General features: G+C 37.8%; 1 long non-coding RNA gene across 4 annotated transcripts; it reads right to left on the bottom strand.

Annotated features, from left to right (window-relative positions):
• Positions 1 to 4,626: 4,626 nt before the first annotated feature.
• Positions 4,627 to 12,077, bottom strand: LOC116255535 (uncharacterized). Of its 4 annotated transcripts, none has more exons than XR_004172889.2 (8): positions 11,427 to 12,073; positions 11,122 to 11,343; positions 10,896 to 11,016; positions 10,722 to 10,783; positions 10,436 to 10,519; positions 7,917 to 9,004; positions 7,450 to 7,730; positions 4,627 to 4,758 (listed from the first exon to the last, which is right to left on the bottom strand). It is a non-coding gene; the product is annotated as an uncharacterized LOC116255535 (long non-coding RNA). The 4 variants fall into 4 exon arrangements; XR_004172890.2 differs by lacking the exon at positions 4,627 to 4,758 and adding an exon at positions 9,361 to 9,553 and having other exon boundaries at positions 6,911 to 7,730; positions 11,427 to 12,077; XR_004172891.2 differs by lacking the exon at positions 4,627 to 4,758 and adding an exon at positions 9,436 to 9,553 and having other exon boundaries at positions 6,911 to 7,730; positions 11,427 to 12,076.
• Positions 12,078 to 22,081: the final 10,004 nt, after the last annotated feature.

Below are 22,081 nucleotides of genomic sequence, written 5' to 3'. Positions count from 1 at the left end.
TGGCTTTTGATTGGTTTTTTATCAGGTAGAGCTTTAAGAGTACATAAAAAGGTTTTGGTTTTACTTTCTTCTTGTGCGTTTGAGCTAAATTTTCCTTTCATTATTGTTGTCATCAAAGTTATGGTGTTAGTCCTTATCCCAATTACGTGAAGTTTCCTTCGCTAGTCTGGCTCTCCGATCCTTCCTAACTGAAGTTGATGCTACAGTCATCTATTTGACACTTTCTACTTCCTTCTTAGTATTCAATGTTTCTTATAATTTCTCTTATTCCTTTCCTCTTGGCTATAGACTCATACTCATAAAGCAGTAACAGCTGGCATTGCATAATAAAAAACAGAACAAAACTGAAGAGAAACAGGGGAATTGCACAAGAAAGGATATGCTGAAGAGAGGTATATCTTCTAATTTCATTATGCTGATACATGTATTGTGCAGAAGAATGAGAACTTTCTATATATGACCCAAAGATCACACTATGATTTTGTTACAATGAAATTGATTTTCTTATCCAATTTTGGCTTCTTCTAGAGAAGCATAGTAAATTGCAAAATTAGACATCTTGAGGAAACTATAGAACTAGAGAGTGCTAAGTTGTATAGCTGATTTTTGCCTTCATTCAATCTGATTTGTCTATCAAACTCTGCCTCAAACTGGTGCATATAGATCTTGCATTCCCAATTTGGATTTGATGAACTCGAATTGCTCTTTCCCAAGTTTTTTTTTTAAAAAAAAAATGTCTACTAACTTATTTTTATATTGAACATAATTGGGCTCGTAAAGATTCTGAAATCGACATAGTTCCTCACCACATGACAGTTTATCTCGATATGCTTTATTTGCTCAAAGACTGGATTTGTAGCAATATGAAGTGTTGCCTAGTTATCACAAAATACATCATTGTGCTTCATCAACTATCCTAACTTCAGCTGCCAAGGACTTTAACGAAACAATCTCACAGGCCACTTTTGCAAGTGAACAATTCTCTGCCATTGCTGACGATCTGACACCATTTGCTGCCTCTTTGTCTTCCAAGAAATTAAGTTTTGTCCAAGTGACACACAATAACCTGAGGTTAGTCCGCAGCACAGAATGCTATCAAATGGAGCTATTTTTCTGTCAAAAGCATAAATCACTGCCCTGGATTTTTCTCTAGACATTTAATTACTCTCCTCGCCAACTCAAGATGCTTCGTTCTTGGAGCTTGCGTAAATCGACTATGGAAGTTTACTACAAATGAGATTTCAAGTCTAGTAATAATCGGGTAAATTAGTTTACCTACTAAAGTCATTAAGATGAAGGACCAATTAAAGGCTGTCCATCAAATGTTGTGACTAGCTTTTGTTGTACCATTGAAGTGTCCATGGGTTTGGCATAATTTCCTATTTCTTCTAGGATGTCAAGACAATATTTATGTTGAGATAGATGAACTCTTTTAGTTATCACAAGTACAATACATAGGAAATAATTTGAATTGACCAAGCTCTTTCATTGGGAACAAGCTCGAAAGGTAAACCTTGACTTTGTTGATTTGCGTCATACCATTGCCTGCAACAATCGAACACTACAAAAAAGGGGTTTTTACTGACATGAGAAAAATGTCAACAAAAATTAAGCAAAACTTTGCTAGAAGTTTTATTGACATTTTATTATGAATGTCAGTAAAAGTAGTGTCAGAAGAATAAATGTCACTAGAAATCGATTTTGATGTTTTATGTTCATTGCTTTTTATTGGCGTGGTTATCTGTCACTAGAGTTGTAACAATTTTATTGACATGAAGCTTTCATCACTAAAAATATTTTAACTGACATGCAAAACTATTAAAAAATGAACTCGAATAACTATTCTCCTCAATAAAGGGGGATTTTAGTCTTCAGCTACTTGGCTGGCAACATAGGCGAAAAAATAAAAAACAAAAAAATACTGAGAAATAAGAAAAGAAGAACAAAAAAGAAAATAAAAAGAAACTCATGGCAAAGTTTAGCATCCACAGTTGAAGTGGCAATTGGCGTCTGCCATTTTGCAATACAATCTGAAATTATGATAAGTAATAAAAAAATATGCATATAAAATAGATGGAGAGAGAGATAGAGAGAAAAGGAGGGAGAGAGAGATTGAGAGGGAGAAGGAGGGAGAGAGGGAGAGAGGAACATACCTTTGAGTAGGTAGGATTGAGGAAACAAGGAAGGGAAAGTATGAAAAGGAGGAGGGCACATATTTTTTTATCAACCAGCTACAGATTTATTGACATGAATGTTTTTGCATCACTAAAGTTTAAGTATGGGTGGGAAAGGAAAGATGGAGGGAATTCAAAAGCTTAACCTTGACTGACGTGAAGTATTGTGTCACTACTGATTAGATTTTGAATTTTAAAAAAGTTTGGGAGATCAAAAAATTTGAAACTTTTACTGGCATTTACGAGCAATGCCACTGAAGCTAGTAACCGTTATTGATGTTTTCCACAAAAATGTCAATGAAAATCAAAGAAAAATTACTAATGTTTTGTGAAAAAACACCACTGAAAACATTGAATAGGGGTATTTTCTATATGCCTTAACTTAGTGTAGGTGGAAGTTTTGACTCTATGGACTTATATCATTTAATTTTCTCACTGCTATAGGCTTCTTGACTCAACACAAAATGAACAATGAACTTTCAATGATACAGAACCATGATCGTCAGTATAGATCCACATTTCAAGGGAGACATCAGTAATGATTGACGTTTACTAACACTTTTTTCGTGTTTGCACTGTAAACCTATACCAGTGAATAATCTGACAGCTACAAGCTTCTTCAAATAACAAAAAAGAAAAAAAGAACTTCCATTTACTTGGATCCATGCACATCAGTATAGATTCACACATTTACTAACGTTTGACAAGTATCGTTAGTGACTATTGACCTTCTTGCAAAATGCATCATTGACCACAGTAGACCTATGGCGGTAAGCAATTTCACCACTATAGGTTTCTTCTTATGTGATCGACGTTCAGATGGAAACATTAGTAAATACCTATTTCTTTAGTGAATGATCCACATATATGAGTATAACATTAAACTATTTCTCTCTAGACAATGTAAATAATGAGCAATCATTCTTTGATTGCTTAAACTTAAAGCTTATCATTACCACCTCAAAAATACTGCATTTTATTTTATTTGGATTTAAATGAACCTTTAAACCCCTGTCCGAACCCAAAACACAAAATTCCAATTCAAAACCCAACTTTAGACAAGAAATTCAAATCCAAAATCCAATTCTCGGATTTGAATTAGATCCAAAACCTATGTTCAGATCCAAATAAGAATTTCAAAATTCAAAACTGAAATCAAAACAACAAAATTTGAATTTATGAGCACCGCACATGCATGCACAGGCCTTCCCTTCATTTTATGTCACACCAAGATGCATTTTTGAGGCTAAAATTGCTCGCTAAAACGCGTCGATGACCGATCAAACCCAATCCAGATCTAAAAGAGTCTGGAGTCACTCAAAACGGAGTCGACGCCCCATTTGTAATAAGAACAATTTTATACACATTTAAAGAATTGGTTTTATGCTTAATCTTGTGCTTTGCCTCTCTCAATCTCATTGTTTGCTTTATATTTTTTTTTATGCACTAGCAACCAACCAAGGTCCACACCCCATTTTCTTCTAGAGCTTTAATTTTTGTTTGCATAGCCTCTTACAAACAAGGAAAGGGCTTAACTTTACCTTAGTAAATATGATCAAAAGCTTTGATATGCTAAGAAGAAATGATTTATATTAAGGGGAGAACTTACCAAAGGAGATAAAATTTGACCATGGATACTTGATAGAGCGACGACCATATCTTCACATCGACTAGGCATTAGATCTTGATGTGCAGCACTGCAATAGATTTTTTTTTTTAAATTATGAATGGCTAAGTATATGTGTTGCACAATGCAATTCTAGGTGTGGAGAAGGCTAACATTATCATGGACAAGATAGATGTTCTACCAAGGTGATCACTCAACTGGTTGATCTGCGCATGACAGATTTTTAGGTTGTTGAGTTTGAATCTGCTCAAATTGAGTTAGTGGCAGGTTTAATTCACACGGCGATGAGGAGCCAGCATTGTGTCATTTACTTTTCCAATTATAGTGTTACACTATTTTCACATATTTAAAGGCAGTGGAATAACAGTCACATTTAGATACTTAAACTTCTGACATGCAAAACTATTAAAAAATGAACTCACATAACTATTATCCTTATTAGAGGGGGATTTTGATCTTGAGCTACTTGGCTGGCAACATAGGCAAAAAAAGTACTAAATAAAATTAATAACAATGAGATATAAGAAAAGAAGAACAAAAAGGAAAATATAAAAGGAACTCAAACATCCATAGTTGAAGTGGCAATTGGCATCCGCCATTTTGCAATACAATCTGAAATGATGATAAGTAATAAAAAAATATGTGTAAAAAATATATGGAGAGAGAGAGAGAGAGAAGGAGGGAGAGAGAGAGAGAGATTGAGAAGGAGAAGGAGGGAGAGAGAGAGAAAGAGAGAGAGAAGAACATACCTTTGAGTAGGTAGAATTGAGGAAACAAGGAAGAGAAGGTATGAAAAGGAGGAGGGCACATCTATTTTTATCAACCAGCTAAAGATTTATTCACACGAATGTTTTTGCATCACCAAAGTTTAAATATGGGCGGGAAAAGAAGGATGGAGGGGACTTACAAGTTTTACTGGCGTGAAGTATTGTGTCACATTTAGATAATTACAAACTTCTGAAAAAAAGGAGAATTACATCACCATTGATTGCAATCTTTTGGGTTTGTAAGATTGTAAACTAGATAAGCTTATATTCCACAGGGATATCATAAGAGAGTACACTTGTGTGCCTTTGATCAAACTTGTTCATAAGATAAAAAATTGGTACGTAACATGGACATCAAAAGATTCTAAGATGACTATACGAAGGTCTCGTACAAAACAATCTCACATATGGAATGATACCACCAAGTTAGGAAGATGGAGTCCCATTAATAAGATAAATTGCAATCATTATATTCCTCCAAGAATTTTAATGGTAAATTAGCTTGAAATGGGAGTGCACAAGCAATCGTTAAAAGATGTATGAACACATCTTGTTCTAAGGTGTATGAACACAACTTCTATGAACAATTCCATTATTATTGAGAAATTCATTGAGACAAAAAAACTCAGTTCCATTGTCACTTCTCAACCTCATTATTGACGCATGGAGCTGAGTTTCAACCAAGCTGAAGGTCAGTTATATATTTGATTTCATTTCATATATACATCTCATTAGAACATCCAAGTACATCTGGAGTAATTATCGAACATGCTCAAGAAATAGTGGGCCTTATGAGTAACATTTGTGAGAAGGAGCCCCACAAGTTACAACGGATAAGCTGAAATGTTTAGTAGATGAAATTTCACTAAGATTAAAAGGCAGATGTATTTGCTTAGTTATAGAGCAGATTGCACAAGGCTTCTATGAAAAAAATATATCTGAATTTTATGCTAAAAGCAACATATTTCCAAGACTAGATAGATGACCAAGCATTAAGTGCCAGATGTCTTGGTTAAGGCCTTACAGATCATATGCTTGATTAATTGATTTACAGATAGTAGATTGAAACTAAAGTTGGGAATATATTGCACATTGTATAAAATAAGCAATGGAGACAAGATTGTATTGTCTTGATGATTGGTTAAGACTAAACTGTTATTAGAAAGTCTGGTAGGAAATTGGAAATCAAGTTTTGTAACATTTAGCAGGCTAGACAATGAGGTTTCACGTGCTCACTGGCACAAGTCAATGGTCTATACATCTCAAGGAAATAGAAGAAACTTCAAAATTAGCATGAGAACTAGAGGAGTTCTCTTTCAAGAGTTAAATCAATTGATTGTATTATTCCATGGTGATTGTCAGAGCACTTTCGTTGTTGGTTTTAGAAACCGTGTTGGCAAAGATTGTGATTCGACTAGATGTACTAGCAGACAGATTGTTACCACATATTTTATCAGTATTCACAACATGAGTTGGCTGAACTTTATCATGCCTAGGCTTTGTCATCTTGAATCCTGGCAAAAATCCATGTGTAACAGTTATCCTTCCTAAGTTCTATTCTTAGTAAATCGTGAACTTCATTGTGAAACAACTAGGCTTGTATGTTCAATTGCTGGATATAACATTGAATCTCTCTGGTTCTCCACTTGAAAAATGAGGAAATAGACTTTGGCAACAGATGATAGGGGATCAATTAATAATTAACTAACCTCATATTGTGTTATATTAGTTGTTAAGCCCATTAGGGATTGAATTGCTCTTTCTTCCTACCGTTTTTCTGTGATAAATTTCATGACAACACATCTCAAACTGGTAATGGAATATAAGAAACTAATTCATTTTAATACAATTTTAGTTTTGTAAAATATGCAACCACTTGACTTAATTTTATATTTTTTAGGTGCTATGCTTTGAGTATAATATTATGCAGATTGACCTACACCCCATGAATAGTCTCAGAATCTATCATGATAATATAATCATATTGCACCTCCCCCATGGAATGTAATATGGTGTATGGGTTCTGATTCTAGCAATGACCCATCTATGTACCTGACATTATTTTTTGTTGTGAGTGCCATTATGATGGCATGGCTGAAGGTAGGATAGCCGTCCTTAGTTAGGGTTTTGAGACAAGAATTGTGCAAATAGAATGGGTTAAGAAACTTCCTGCTTTGATCAAGGAAAAACTTGGTTTCCACAGATGCCTCTCAGGAGCTAGACATGGCTGAGGTTGAAGAAGTAGAAGTTCAATGAAACTTCAAGAAAACAACCTTGTTCTAATACCATGTAGAAAACAAAGCAAAACTACAGAGAAGCAACTGAATTACACAAGAGCATGATATGCTGAAGAGAGACATATCTTCTAATTTCATTTTTCTAATATATATATACTGTACATAAGAATGAAGAACACCTTCTATGCAACGAGCTGAGAATCACACTCTGATCTTGCTACAACATAATTGATTTCTTACTCAATTTTGGCTGATTCTAGAGAAACAACTTAAATTATAGAATTAGACAACTTGAGGAAATTATAGGACTAAGTAGTTCTGAGTTGTAGCTGAATTACACCTTTATCCAATCTAATTTTTCATCACACCAAGCTTAAAGCACCTTAGTTAGCTTTTGATGTTTTTCTCCACTAAAACTCTCGGTTGGATTCCAATGTTTTATTTTAATTCTTTAAAAGAAAGAACTATATACCCACCTTAATGTTAATATGTACATAAATGAGTTCTTTCTTCATGTTATATTTTAATTTCCCAAGCCTTAGATCTTATATAGTATTGTTGGTCTACTGTGAAAATGTTTTCAATGGTGTCAAAGCCCCCAAATTCTTCAATGGAACAAAGACCAGGGAATATTCTCTACTTACAGTGATTTCATCAAAATCCAAATACATGTCATCATGATGCGGGTCTTCACTCAGTGGCCCAAACACTCAAGAGATCAGCCCGCATCCATGCTTAGTGGTGCGAGTGCTCCTCCTTAACAGAGGATCTTGTAGATGCGACTAGCCTCTTGCTGGTCTAGCAATACAATGTGCATGCCCGAACAAGACATCAGGGCAAGAATCAGCCAAGACAGATTGCCACCCTCAATACGAAGCTTACTGAACAAGGATCACTCACTTTTGCTGGTGAAGGTGTGCAGTGCCTGTACAAACCAACAAGAATGAGGGAGGTAGAAAGCGAGAACTAGAGAGAGCCTACTCGACAAGGCCAAGTAGTTATTACGACTAGGCTTAGCAGTCCTGCACCTAGATAGGTAGGAGGGTCTTGATGCTCACACCTCGAACTAGTCCACAAACCACAACACAAGAGAGAAAGAGAGGCAACTTACCATGGGCCAGGCTGGATCGCCGCAGTGTCTCCTCATGTGCACCCGGCAGCCCATTGGTTCCCAGGACTTGTTGTCCTGACCAGCAAGTGAGCCAAGGTCTTGGATCAGCCAGTTGAAGAGTTGAAGAGCATACCGGCTTAGAGCGCTTGATTCTGGGGAGGGCTTCGCGTCTGGGGTAGAGTTGTTGATGAGGCAGTAGTGTGTGTTCTCCTTGCGTGCTAGAAAGCTCCACATTTGGGCATAGTTGTGACGAATGGACCACGTGAAGACACAAGGAGACTACCAATATTAGGCTGGAATTAAGGAAAAATAAGGAGAGCTGCAATACCTAGGAGGATGGTGGCGATCTACAGTTGGCAGTAGTTGGGATGCACGACAGTAAAAAGAGATGGCTGATGGTCAACTAGGCGATCAGTGGCACTGCTTAGGAGTAGGGCTGAACACGAGCCAAATCGAGCCCGAGCTCGGTCAGCTCGAACTCGGCTCGACTAAGTAAGACACGAGCTTGACTCGGCTCGAGCTCGAATATAGCTCGACTATACTGGCCCGAACTCGACTCGATAGTCACTTGTCGAGCTCGAGCTCGACTCGATTAAGCTCGATAAACTCATTTACAGTCATCCAGCTCAAGCTCGACCGTGAGCTCGATTAAGGCTCGAATACATAGTTTGCTGCTGTCAGTTCAACCATTCAATTATGCCATTACTTTTTTTTGTGCAGTGTGCAATGCCACCTAACAGAAAATTAGTATGACCAGCAGATTTTACCTATTCATTCAGATTTGTGGCATCCAATGCACATTCCAATGAGAGACCAACATAATCGGGTTAAGTTTATTTTCAAGTGTTACTATCCAGGCCGATTTGTCAGTCATAGCCAGAGTGCACTCAACAGGTGCAATACATACATGTGAACAGTGTCTGGCACTTGTCGTTAACAATACCAGATCCATAGGCAAGCTCATTGGAGAAGATCAGGAACGCAGGTAGTGAGGGGAGGTGTTGGATATGGATGGTGAACTTCTCTTCAACAACATCTCCTTCTAGGAACAGACAGATTCCTGTTACAGGTTTCCTTCCAGAGTCAACCTGTAAGTAAAGATTTCATATTGATTAGCTGCAAACCAACAATAATCATAAACACATCTACAACACTAATTGTTTTGCTTGGTAAACAACTTTTCCATAATCTGTTCCAGTGTCAAGTACAGATAGGAGTTCAGTGAAGAATAGAACAGTTAAGTGAAGAATAGAACAAATTCCTTTTCCAAAAAAGTGGATAACTCTATGACCAAAGCAGTCCGGAACTGTAAGATTGACTATACTTGCTTTCACAAATTTATTGCATAAGCAGCTAGAGGTTACATGAAGAAGCACACGTGTGCGGTAAACTATGAAAGCTTCTCATAAAGCATCTAACAGAATGTGTAGGCTAGAACAAGTACTTAATGGTCTTGTGTTCACATGGAGCTTTCGGCCCAACATTGTGAATTGAAGCTTTATAGGGCAAGGTTGTTTACTGTCATCTGGTGCAGGAATCCATTGCCTCTGATGCTGATATTCAAAAAAGTTGTGGAGTTCCCCTTTTGGCGTATATGGCACATGATACCAAATGCTAATACATATGCTAACAACATGCTGCATGACATTGTTAGACACAAAACCCTTAGTCATCATCAATAAGTTTTCTGCCAAAATAGTCGATCAAATAGAAAGTTAAGTACCTCAGACTGAGAAAATTAGGATGACCAGCAGTCAATTAGCTATGTGGCACATGATACCAAATGCATCAAAAATTAGCATGTAACACAATGTTGCATCAAAAATTAGCATGTAACACAATGCTGCATGAAAAAACAACAAGAAAAAACATTTCCTCCTGTTTTAAACATATTTGTAGATCTCAGTATTGGATGCTATGGCAATATGAGAATATCAAGGATAGCACCAATCATGCTGAAAGCAACACATCTCGTGCCCTTGCAATTACCATAGGCAAAAAGGATACTAATAAAAGCAGCAAGATAAAAATCTAAAGCTGTTGACACTATAAAGGAAAGCCAATGCAATGAACATTTGTCCAAAATTGTAAATCCCTTAAAACAGGGATATGGTCAACATGATGTAACTAGAAATTCTATTATAAAGGAAACCTCTCAACTTAAAAGTAAAAAGAAACGACAAACAAAGCTAAAGAAACACACATATGAAAAGGAAGTGAAGATTTGTATAAATTGAAGTGCCAGAGCCCAGAAGCATGGCTGATATAACAGTGACGGTTAATACACACATGCAATGAGCACAAAAGAACCTGTAGGTATGCAAATGCCAAATGCTGACCGCAACATAACATTTTATCCTACTGGTTTTGTAGGGAAGATTTCTTATCAATTCAATATAGTGGCTAGGTTGTCTTGTTCTAGCCAGAAGCATGGCTGATATAAAACAGAAAAAGTAACATACATCCACAAGGCATAGAAAAATTAGCATAATTCCCTAGAACAACAAACAGAAAATTACCTGAGCAGATCGACAAGCCAGTAAATGGGGTGTCAGTCCTAGTGCCCTTAATTCCCTAATGCTTCGATAATGTGGCTTTGTTTTCTGCATAACCAATAACGCAAAAAGTTCAAGTGGTATGTGATATCCAAGAAAAGCACCAATAATGACATATCCATTGTACCATCTCTTATAAACATGAAAGTGAAACAAGAGGCAGATAATGTCCATCAAAACAAAATCATCTCTCTCGTCTATGAAATTGTTTGAAAAGAAACCCTGAAAACCACAAAAAAATGACAATTACCGTTGGAATGGTGCTAGCCACACCAGCAATGGATGATGCCTTCAGTCCTGCCCGAACCCCCCCTGCACAAACACCCAGAAACAAGAACTCAAAGTGAAAATTTGTAGCATGTACCATTGACAATAAAACCAGCGACAGCGAGCGAGAGAGAGAGGGAGTAGTCAACTGAAGTACCCTCTGCACATTGCTTAGTGTTGAAAGCCCTCTGCTGCTCATAACTAAGTTGTGGTTTCTCAGAAGGAGATGCAAGGGGAGATCGAGAGATCGATTGAAGGCGACGACACTCACATGAAACCTTGAAGGATGACACAGAGTAACGAACTTACGAGGGTTTCATTTGGGAAAAAAAATTTTATACGACAGAGAGAACAAGAGGGCAAAGAGCCAAAGAGGTACTCACTGGCTCACTGCAACGAGAGACGAAGAGAGCTGCCAGTGTTTTACCAGGGTCACCAGAATGGCAGAACCAGACGCCGACAGTCTTCGTCAACAAGGGGAGATCAAAGCGGTGGCAGCCTCAAACTTCATAAGCATGCATAGGTAGGAACCTTGGGGCCTGGGCTGAAAGCTGAAGGGAGAAGGCTGAAGTGGAGAGCACACGCAGGAACCTTGGCTGAAAAGTCTGAAGCGAAGGAGAAGAGAAGGAGAAGTTTCAAACGGTATTTGAGGATTCAAAACAATCTTTACAAAGTTTAAGATGGGAACCTTGGGATGCGCTGCCTTTGAGTGTCACTGACTTACTGGAGAAGCGGAGAGCACACTGACGCAGGGCAGCAGGAGCGCAGAGCACAGGCGGAGAAGAAGCACAAGCAGTGAAGCAGGGCGGGGGCGGGAGCACATGCGGAGAAGGAGAAGTCGGAGAGACCGAGAGAGGGAGAGTCGTCCCGTTCCCGCCTGAGAAGAAGTGAGACAGCTGAACCGGTCTTTTTTAAACCGGTATGTTAATCGAACCGAGTGGAGCTTTAACGAGTCCACTAGAATGAATTTGAGCTCGACTCGATTAGTTAAACGAGTTGACTCATAAACTTGAGCTCGACTTATTTAACTAATGAAGCAGCTCGTTTAAACTTACGAGTCGAGCTCGAGTAGGTTGTGCACCCCTACAAGTTAGGAGGACACAAACCAAGGGAGAACCCGAGAGGGAGAGAGAGAAATTCTAACACTACCAATCAATCTTGTTCCTTGCATAAATTTCAAAATAGAAACAACTAAATTTTTATGGCTTGTGCCAAGAGGAAGGAATTCAATGAGTCACTCACAAAACAAATAAAGTCAAACAAATTATTTCTATTGGTTGATGAGAGGTGCACCCTAAAATGTGCTAGAACCATTGGCCAATCTAGGCTGGGTGGCTCCTTTCAAGTGCTTTACTATTTGGTCTCCTGCCCAAGCTGTGTGTCAAATGGGAGAGGGCTTGTGTTAAGGTGATGCCTCATTGGCGTGTGAGTGGCTGGCGATCAGATGAGGTGGCATGCCAAGAAAGGTAAGTATTGCCAGCGCCACGTGGAAATTATGTGGAAAGTGTGGTGGGCTGAAGCTAGCCACCAGGTGGCTGACTGACAGCACATGCCCAAAAAGGAAAGCATGGCTAATACGTGTGGCTGGAGTCCTCAGCATGTGGGTCTGTTGCTAACTAGAGCTGCATGCGTGGAGGGAGGCAATCTATTGACTAGACAAGGCCACTGACTGCTCCAAGCGATGAGTTGGGTTTGCACTAGCTCGGGTTTGGTCCAAGTTCTTGAGTTGAGTCAAGCTGAACTTGGTGCTACTCAAGCCCTGTTTTACAATAAAGCCTTACAAGGACTTAAAAATTCTGGTTAACATGATGCCGCCACTTACCACCGGTGGTGATATCAAACAAAACGGCACATGAGCTATAAAATCAAACAGCTAATTAAATATAATGAGAACAGCAGAAGTTTTGGGCAGTTTAATTCTGCATATAAATAGCCCGTCAATGATGTAACCGTATGCAATTTCTCCATCTTTGTGTGCTGGCATCTCTAGTCTAGCCTCCATTTGGGGCTTTGGTATGAGGTTCCACTGTATGATGCAGGTAATGGATCAAAATGGGCGTGGGGTCTTATTAAGGTCCACATTACTCAGTCATGCCCACTTTAGCCACACCAAAGTCTGAGCTAGCCTCATAGGAGGAGCCACCTTAGTCCGATCAGCTCATGCATGTAGCAACCAAGACCCGGTCCGCCATGTTGGACCAACCAGCATGTTCAGAGTGCAGCAGCCCCTTTCCAAACCTGCCATTGAGCATGGGCGAACCCCAACCGCAGACTGGCCTCATCCTAGTCACCGCCATTGACTAGTCAGTTGCCCCAGATGACACCTAAGCCTACCAACACCATCCACATGGGTCAGGCCAACTGACTGGGTGAAAGAAGGGAGTGAATCCAGCCATGTTTGACCCACCAATGCATTGGGAAGTCACCTTGCCATCACCTTTAAACTTCTTCCAGCTGGCCACCTAGGTAGGCCAGCCGACCTTCTCTATCTCCCTCTCTTTCTTTCTCACCCAACTTTGAGCTACCAATGCAAATTGCGGATCTAGGAATGCCATTTTTGTAAAGGTTGTGCACCCTAAAAAATTATTTTTATTGACATTTGAATTATTCATAAATTTGGTTAATGAGAATTAGAGTTACTCTTTTCATAAGGTAGATTAGCTTTGTTCTCCCTCCCGGTTTATTATGAGATCCAATCCCTCCAAGTGGTGCCACCAACTGCCAGAACTATGACACTCCCCACTGGATGCCGAAATATTCATCCACTGTTGCTACCTAAATCATTGGCATGGAGCACTGCCTGATGCTATCGAAACCAATCTGTTTCTAAGTACTAACACACTTCTCTCTCTCTCTCTCTCTCTCTCTCTCCATTGATTCGACAGTCCATCAGCATCCCGACAATGTCTTTATGTTGCAACTCCCCCCGGATGTGGAGGTCTCTGTCGTATGAGGAGATCAAGCAACCATCCTCAGCAACTCTGCTCTCGACGTGCAACTGTCTTATGGAATTACTTGATCTGGGCCAATCTGGATCATCCACCTTATCCATCCAATCAAGAACTTGGCTAGTTTGCTAGTTGGGAAGATAAGCTCCGGGCGCCAACTGGCTATAGAACGAACCGAGGAGACACCTTGCCATGGTGCTAAGGTAAGTTCTTCTCTACTTCCCTTGTGTTTGCCTTTTGTGTCTGTCCGCCAATCTCCGTCTCGATTTCAGCAACCCTTGATTTAGCCTGTAAGGGCAGATATGAGCTGCCACTCATTTCTAGTTTTAGATTTACCAACCAGCCACTACAGAGTATGTGATCGCAACTGTTGCAGTAGCTGGCCACTCCAAGACCACCATTTATTGGCTTTGCCTGAAACATGTCAGGTGAGTCTACTAGCCAAGTAGACTCTTTCTCATCCTCCATTTATAATTCCCTTTCATTCCCTTCCTCTCATTAGTTTGTTCGAGCACCGCACCTTCACACTTGCACACATAAGAGATCTCCATCGTTGATGGGCCCACATTGAGGTTTGGGTTATTGTATTGGGACATTTCTGTGTTATACTCATTCACACTATCACAGTGAATCCATATCACAGTCAATAGAGAGAAGCAAAGATGCTAGTGAAGAGGAAATGGGCAAAGTAGATGAATTGATTGCAACAACTTATGAATATTCTAGAGAACTTGGATTGCATTGTGAGATAGAGTATGAGACTGATGGAAGAGAATGTGGAGCTAATGATGTATATACAAAGCTGTTGAATGATGCAAACAATGAGTTATATCCTAGATGCAAAAATATTTTAAAATTATCTTTCCTTTTACGTTTGTATGACATTAAATGTTTAATGGTTGGAGTAACAAATCATTCAACATGCTGCCCGATTTATTGATTGAAGCATTCCTAGAACAAGTGCAAATACCTAAAACATATTATAAAGTGGAGGAAATTGCATATGGTTTGGGCCTCAGCTATGAAAAATATATGTTTGTCTAAACAATTGCATGTTATTTTGGAAAGAACATTTTATGAAAAAGAGATGTGATGTTTGTGGTTCACAAAGTTGTTGCAAATACTCTAGGATATTTTTCAGTAATAAATCGACTGGAGAGATTACATATGTCAACAAAAATGGCATCATTAATGCCATGGCATGATGAAGGACAAACCAAAGATGGCCTTATAAGGCATTTTAGATGTGCATGCATATAAAAAAATTGATGAGATGCATCATACTTTTGCTGCTAAAAGTCGTAACATTAGATTTGGTTTGGCTAGTGATGGCTTCAATCCATACAGAAATCTAAGCACATCATATAGTGTTTGGCCAGTATTTTTATTCTCATATAACTTACCTCAATGGATATGTATGAAGAAGCCATCAATTATAATGTCTCTCTTGATATTTGGGCCAAAATCACCTGGAATTAAAATAGATGTGCTATTGCTACCTCAGTTTGATGAGTTGAAATTGTTGAAGGATGGAGTGTGCAAACGTATGATGCATCAAAAAAGGAATACTTTTAGATGTGTGGTACTTTATTATTGAATATAAATGATTTTCCAGCATATACAGATTTATCTAGGTGGAACACTAAAGGAAAGTTGACATGTCTGCTATGTCACAAAGATACACATTACCTTCATTTGAAATATAGTAAGAAAATGTGTTACATGAAATATCATAGGTTCCCACCTCAAAGTCATCATTTGAGACGACATATGACATCATTTGATTGAGTGATTGAAACAAATATTGCTTTGATACTTTTATCTGGTTCAGAAGTATTCCAACAATGGGGTGGTTGTGATGATATCAATGTGCATCACACCAAAGAATTACAACATGAACTGCCATACAACTGGACAAAAGAATCATATTTTTTCATATTACCATATTGACAAGATAACACTTTGTGTTATAATTTAGATGTAATGCACATTCAGAAAAATATATGTGACCACATCATTGGCACGTTACTAAATATATTGGAAAAGGAAAAGGTTCACCTAAATGCTAGATTGGACTTAAAGGAGATGAATATCAAACATCTGCTCCATCCACAATTTGAAGAAGGAAACATGTATTTGCCTGATGCTTGATTCTCGATGATGAAGGAAGAAAGGACTATTTTTTGCAAGGTTTTAAAAGGCCTAAAAGTTCGAGATAATTATGCAGCAAATATCTCATGCCATGTAAATGTAAAGGAACATAGAATTTCATGATTAAGGAGTCATGATTGTCATATGCTTATGCATTAATTTCTGCATTTGTCTTTGAGGAAACCCTTGCCTCATCAATGTGGAGTAGTGTTGATTGAGCTGTGTTGATTTTGTAAAGAATTATGTTCTAAGGTAGAAAAGAAATATGGAATAAGACAATTAGGAGAACATGTTCTAGTAATATTATCCTACATGGAGGGAATGTTTCCACCTGCATTTTTTACTTCATGGTTCATTACCTATCCATTTAGCAAAGGAAGTTTGATTATGTGGTCTAGCACAGTATCTTTGAATGTATGGAATTGAAAGGTATTGTATTTGATGAGTTTTAACAATAAAAAATATTGAACATATGCTGATTTATCATTATTTATTTGTAATTGGTTTGAACTTGCACTAGGTATTCACTAAAATTAATATTTTTGTGCATAACAGAAGCCAATCGGAAGGATCAATTGTAGAAGGCTAATTGGTGAATGAATGTTTGGAATTTCGTGCTGGATATTTCCATGGAGTGTTGACTTAATTTAACAGGCTCATATGCAATTCAGAACAAGCTAAAGGTGTTGCATTAATACATCTTCAACTCTTCAAAAAGGACATGTTTTCGGTGGAAGTGATTGTTTCACTATGGATGATACATGGTTATATTAAGCACACACTTATGTGTTGTTCAATCATGAGGCTATTGCAACATATATCGAGTAAGCACACACTATTTATAGTAATTTTTCTATCTATGGAAACATTAAAATAACCATACTCTAATACCAATCCTGAATGCCATGATATAGGATGCACTTAAATATTATTAAGAAGCAATATCATAGAAGGCTTGAAGACGTGGAGTACATTCAGAAGTCCAAGTTTCATGACTAGCTTCACAATCATGTAAACGTAAATTTGCATGTTACTTATACTAAGTTGTTACAAATTATTTATTTAATTAATAATACTTTATCTTTTTGTAATAGATCCATGAATTACATGAAAAGGGTGAGGATCTCAATGAAGGAGTGATATTTCTATCCCAATATCCTGAAAAGGTTGCTAGAAAGTCTATTCATTATGTCCAACTTAAAACTTTAAATTATTCAGGTTTGATTGTAGTTCCATTGATGATCTTTGGCACTTCAATTGGACTTACTCTCCAAAACATTTGTCTTCAGCTTCTTAGGTTGATTAGACATCTCTGAATTTCTAGTTTGCCTTTGCTCATTTACTCCATTATTTTCTGAAATTCACCATGCACCAATGGAGTAAAATGCAAGAATTCTCAATAGATCCTACGGATAGATACATTCCCTAAGTTTTTTTTTTACTGTAGAAGGATTCTATTCATCTAATCAAGTTCAGCATTCCCTTGATGGATCCTTTGCAGCTCAATTGGTTCATTCATAGATCAGCAGCACATATTTTTGTCGCAACAGTTTCAATATCTTCCTAATCATTGGATGATAGATCATGGTATGGATCATAGAGATTTTATTGTGGACTCTTTTGGAATGGTGAAATGGAATCATGCAGTAGCCATTTTTGCTATGCCAGGTTCTTCTAATGTAAAAGGTGAGATGAGCAAAGTTGGTCTATTCAAGGTGAGCCATCAAGGACAAGTATTTGCGAGCCAGCTTTTGTTTTATTTTAGTCACTAGCATTAGTTGTTTAATGGAGTCTAGGGAATTGGAAAGACACTCATTGTGTTTTTTTTACTTTATTATTCATTTTTGTATATATGTGCCCATGTTTTGTAATATGTAGTGTTGTATACTGTGTAAAACATACTAACTTTGATAACAAAAATTACTAGCTTTGTGTTGATATAAGACTCTACTTGTTCCTCTTAATGTAGTGAGAATTGTTGACATTGATCGACTGTCAGAATTTCTAACATTCATTCTTTCATTGACACTATTATTTTGTCAATGTATGGAACAGACAATGATATTTTTTCCCCATGATTAAACACCATCAGTGTCGTTGACCGAACAACACTGACAGAAAATCATTGACAGTGCCCAACCATTAAACATCCATTAATGTCGCTGATTGGGAGCCAATGATCAAAAATTACTAATGGTGCCCAATTGTCATGAAATCTAGCCTCCAGAAACACTTATTACTGATCCCAATTGAATGGAAATGATCCCATCAGCACAAATAAGATTCATTTCTGATGAGTATACATTCTTAGAGGTTACTTCAAAATTTTGAGATATCCCAAGCTAGCATAGGACAAGAGTGCTTCCTTTAGCAAGTGTAATGGTTCACATCTAAGAGCATTCTATAACTTAGATTGCTTAAATTCACAAAGTATTGGTGATCCATCACAGATATTGTGTTTGTTTTCAATCCACTTTTAGGATGTGCAAATTTAAATTGCATAACGTGGTGTCCAGATCCTCAAGTAAACTTGAGTGTAATACAATTACAATTGTAGTTTCTAATGTGATTTAGCTCAAAATTTTGATAATTGATTTATGGGTTATCATTTTGAAGGTGCAATTTCTATTATCTTAATCAATGGCTTTGCACATAAACAAATGGACATACGTATGGTGCCTGCATCAAACTGCTAAATGTGAAATTGGAACAGGGTATATGCCAACAGGGGATTAGAGTTTCGACCTAGCAAAAGCCTAATTGGGAAGAGGAGATTGTCAATAGCATGTTGCCAAATTTGGTGCTATGAACCTTTTACCTAAACCAAGTTTTAATGAGATTTCAAAGAACAATAAGTTTGAAGAAAAATTGGCCTACATATAAACAGATCTTTCTGATTGGTTCTGCAATGTATAATTGATTTTTGATGGTTCTACGCAACATAATTATATTACCATTATTCAAACTAACATACCACAAGTTTTTATGTATTTTTTGTCTTCTCTTTTTTTATTGAAGCTACCATAGGGAGTGGTCCTATTTTCTTTAAGACTGTACAATTGTATATCTAGTGCATGTTGGTTTTGTGGGTGTACCTTCTTTTTTTGCATGTAAAATATTTGCAAATGATTATTCATTGCAACATGTTATATATCTCATGCATATTGTCTTAATGTGATACATGGGAAAACCCAAAAGTTCCTATCCTAGCTATAAGTTTTCTTATGTTTACTATCATTTTCTGTTGCTAAAAAATCAAGACTATTTATCTAAATCTTGAAAGTTGTCTCATATGTGTCACGTTACTTTTGAAGTATGCTAAGTCATGCTACTTGATCGCTTTTTTTGTGTATGTATTTTCTTTTTATATCTATATCTCAAACTATTGCACCCTTCATGTCTAGAGAGGTCTTTCTCACTTTGGTCAGCATGCCCAAGACATAGATCTCTCCCTCCCTCTCACTCTCTCTCCCCCCTTCTTTCTCTCTCCAAATGATGTATAGTGCAACTGGGTAGATTGGATGGCGTGTTGTAGCCACATCATTACTTTGAATATGGGATGGTGCTATTTTGATGGAATTAAGGAGTGTTGATCTTAGGATTAGGAGTGCTGCTATAGAGGCCAAGTGGATCGGTTTTTGTCCCTCTTCTTTTCCTTCTTATTCTCTCGCTTTCTCTCTCTCTCTCTCTCTCTCCAACCAGCCTACAGTGTAGCTGGTCAAATCTATGGCACGTACACAATGTATCTCAGGTTTGATTCTTGTGGGCATTACATGTTAGTACTAGTTATTTTGTATATTTCATGATATGTCATATATATCAGAACCCAAGATTATAATAAACTCAAATTAATATAAATTTTTGGTTGTTCCTATGAAAGAATGAATTGATGAAAGCTTCGTGATCAAGCACGCATCATGTCTTTTTCAAGTTTCCAACTATATTTTATATTTACGTTTTGAGTTTGAATTTTTATGACATATTAGCTATCTAAGCAATTTCATTGCATAATTTGATGTTGCTTGTATATGTCGACTTATATTTATGATATGATGATGAATTTGTATAATATACCTCTTCAGACTTTATGTTGTAGTTTCACAGAGTCACAGATGTACACTTGCGCCACTTTTTTAGTGTACAACACATTATATGCCTAGGATAGATTGTGCCATGCAAGAGGGACGCAAGCATCTATTATATTTTATATGTAGGACAGGTCGAGCCATATGCTAATTATGTAGGTAAAGGTTTCCATTGTTGTATGTTCACTTTCTTTGCACATTGTTGTTAGATATTTTGTAGTTGTATAATTCAAATTGTGTTTAATAAATAAACACTTTAATTAAGCAAAGGTTGTTTGACCTGACCCAGCCAAGTCGTCGAGTCAACCCATTGACCTGGACACATGCTGGTCTGAGTTTGATATCCGATACCTGACCCGATCAAGTCATCAAGTCAACCCATTGACCCAGTCGTGTACCGATCTGAGTCTGATTCCCGAGTTTGCCAACTATACCAGTCGGCACCTGGGCGCTACCGTTGGGCAGCAGGGGGGATTCATCCCCCTTGCCACCTAGGTGCCACTGTCAAGTAGCAAGGAGGGACAAATTCCTCACCCCCCCCTCCCTTTACACCACCATGCACAAAAAAATAATAAAAAAGACTGTCCAATCAACAAGACAGACGGTCTTTGAATGACATGAAAAACAAAAGTCACGGTTTAGTTTTTTCTATATATATATATATATATATATATATATATATATATATATATATATATATATATATATATATATATATATATATATATATAGCTCCAAACATGATCAACATTACAAATCAAACTATCAAAGTTTCAATAACCAGATGCTGAAACCTGCTCCATACAACAGAGTAAGTTAGAGCTGCCTTATCTGCATATTAAGTCTGAGATTTGGTTTTGTTTCCACCGATCGTCTCTTGCCAGGATATTTAACAGGAGTCATCATCTGGAAGTTGCACTTCCAATGGACCGGTGCTCGACCGGAACCGATCCCGGTGCTGGCCGGAATCAACGTTTCTCCGGCCGCCTCTCCTGCTGGGACACCTTGCTTCAACACCCGCTCGAGGGAGGTTTGCCGAAACCTATTGGTAAAAGCTCTAGGTTTTTCTCCTTCAACTTAACATTTCTTTTTCATCTGCAACTAGAGGATATATGGCGTCATCTTCCACAATTATTTTTCCTTATCCCTACACAATCAATGTGTCCAACTTCGTCCCACTCAAGCTTCGAGCTGAGAATTTTCTTCTGTGGAAGACACAGATCTTGGCACTGATTGAGAGCCAAGATCTTCAAGGTTTTTTTGACTGGCGAGGTTGCTGCTCCACCAAAACGTATCGATGATTCTTCTTCTCAGAAATTGGTACCCAATCCCCATTTTACTGCTTGGAGAAAGACTGATCATTTAATCAAGGTGTGGATTACCAGCACCTATCTGAAAGTGCTCTTGGCCTTGTTGTTGGCTTTGAGACATCCAAGGACATCTGGAGAGCTCTTATGAATGCCTTCTCTCGAAAATCACGTGAGAGATCTCACGCATTTTCTCACTACGCTTAAGAAGAATGACAACTCTATGGAAGAATATATAGACAAATTCAAACAAATATGTGATGATCTTTCAACTATTGGAAAATCTGTTGATGAGGGGGCACAAGTTTACTAGCTACTTCAAGGACTTGGAGAAGGATACAAAGCATTTATTGCATCCATGATTCGTCCTCCTACACCTCCTTATGAAGAGGTTGTTTCTCTCCTTAAAAGTTTTGACTCATGGTTAAAAAGTCCCGCTCCTCCTATCATGGCAATGACACACCAACAATCAGGACGTAGCCGTGGGCGTGGACGTTGCTATAAAGGACGTGGACATTATCAAAATCGGCCACATGATCGGCCATGTGAAAATTCTAATCTCTCTACTAATGGTGACGAGAAGAGAAAGAAAAATCCAATTGTCTGTCAAATCTATGGTAAAAAATATCATTCTGCCATCAAATGTTTTGAACGATTCAACCATGCTTATCAAGCCGAGGATGCCCAACAAGCTCTCACCACTATCACTATTGATGATGCAATGACTCTGAATGGTTGATTGACATCAGAGCTTCAGCTCACATGATTGGGAACCCTGGTAAGATTTCTAAAATCTCTCCTTATCATTGATGTGATCACGTTATTGTTGGAGATGGCACGTCTCTTCCCATA

The sequence above is a fragment of the Nymphaea colorata genome, chromosome 6 (assembly GCF_008831285.2).
Source record: "Nymphaea colorata isolate Beijing-Zhang1983 chromosome 6, ASM883128v2, whole genome shotgun sequence".
In the NCBI taxonomy this organism is placed as follows: domain Eukaryota; kingdom Viridiplantae; phylum Streptophyta; class Magnoliopsida; order Nymphaeales; family Nymphaeaceae; genus Nymphaea; species Nymphaea colorata.
Note: the sequence above shows the minus strand (reverse complement) of the source record. Positions and strands in the feature narration are given on the sequence as shown.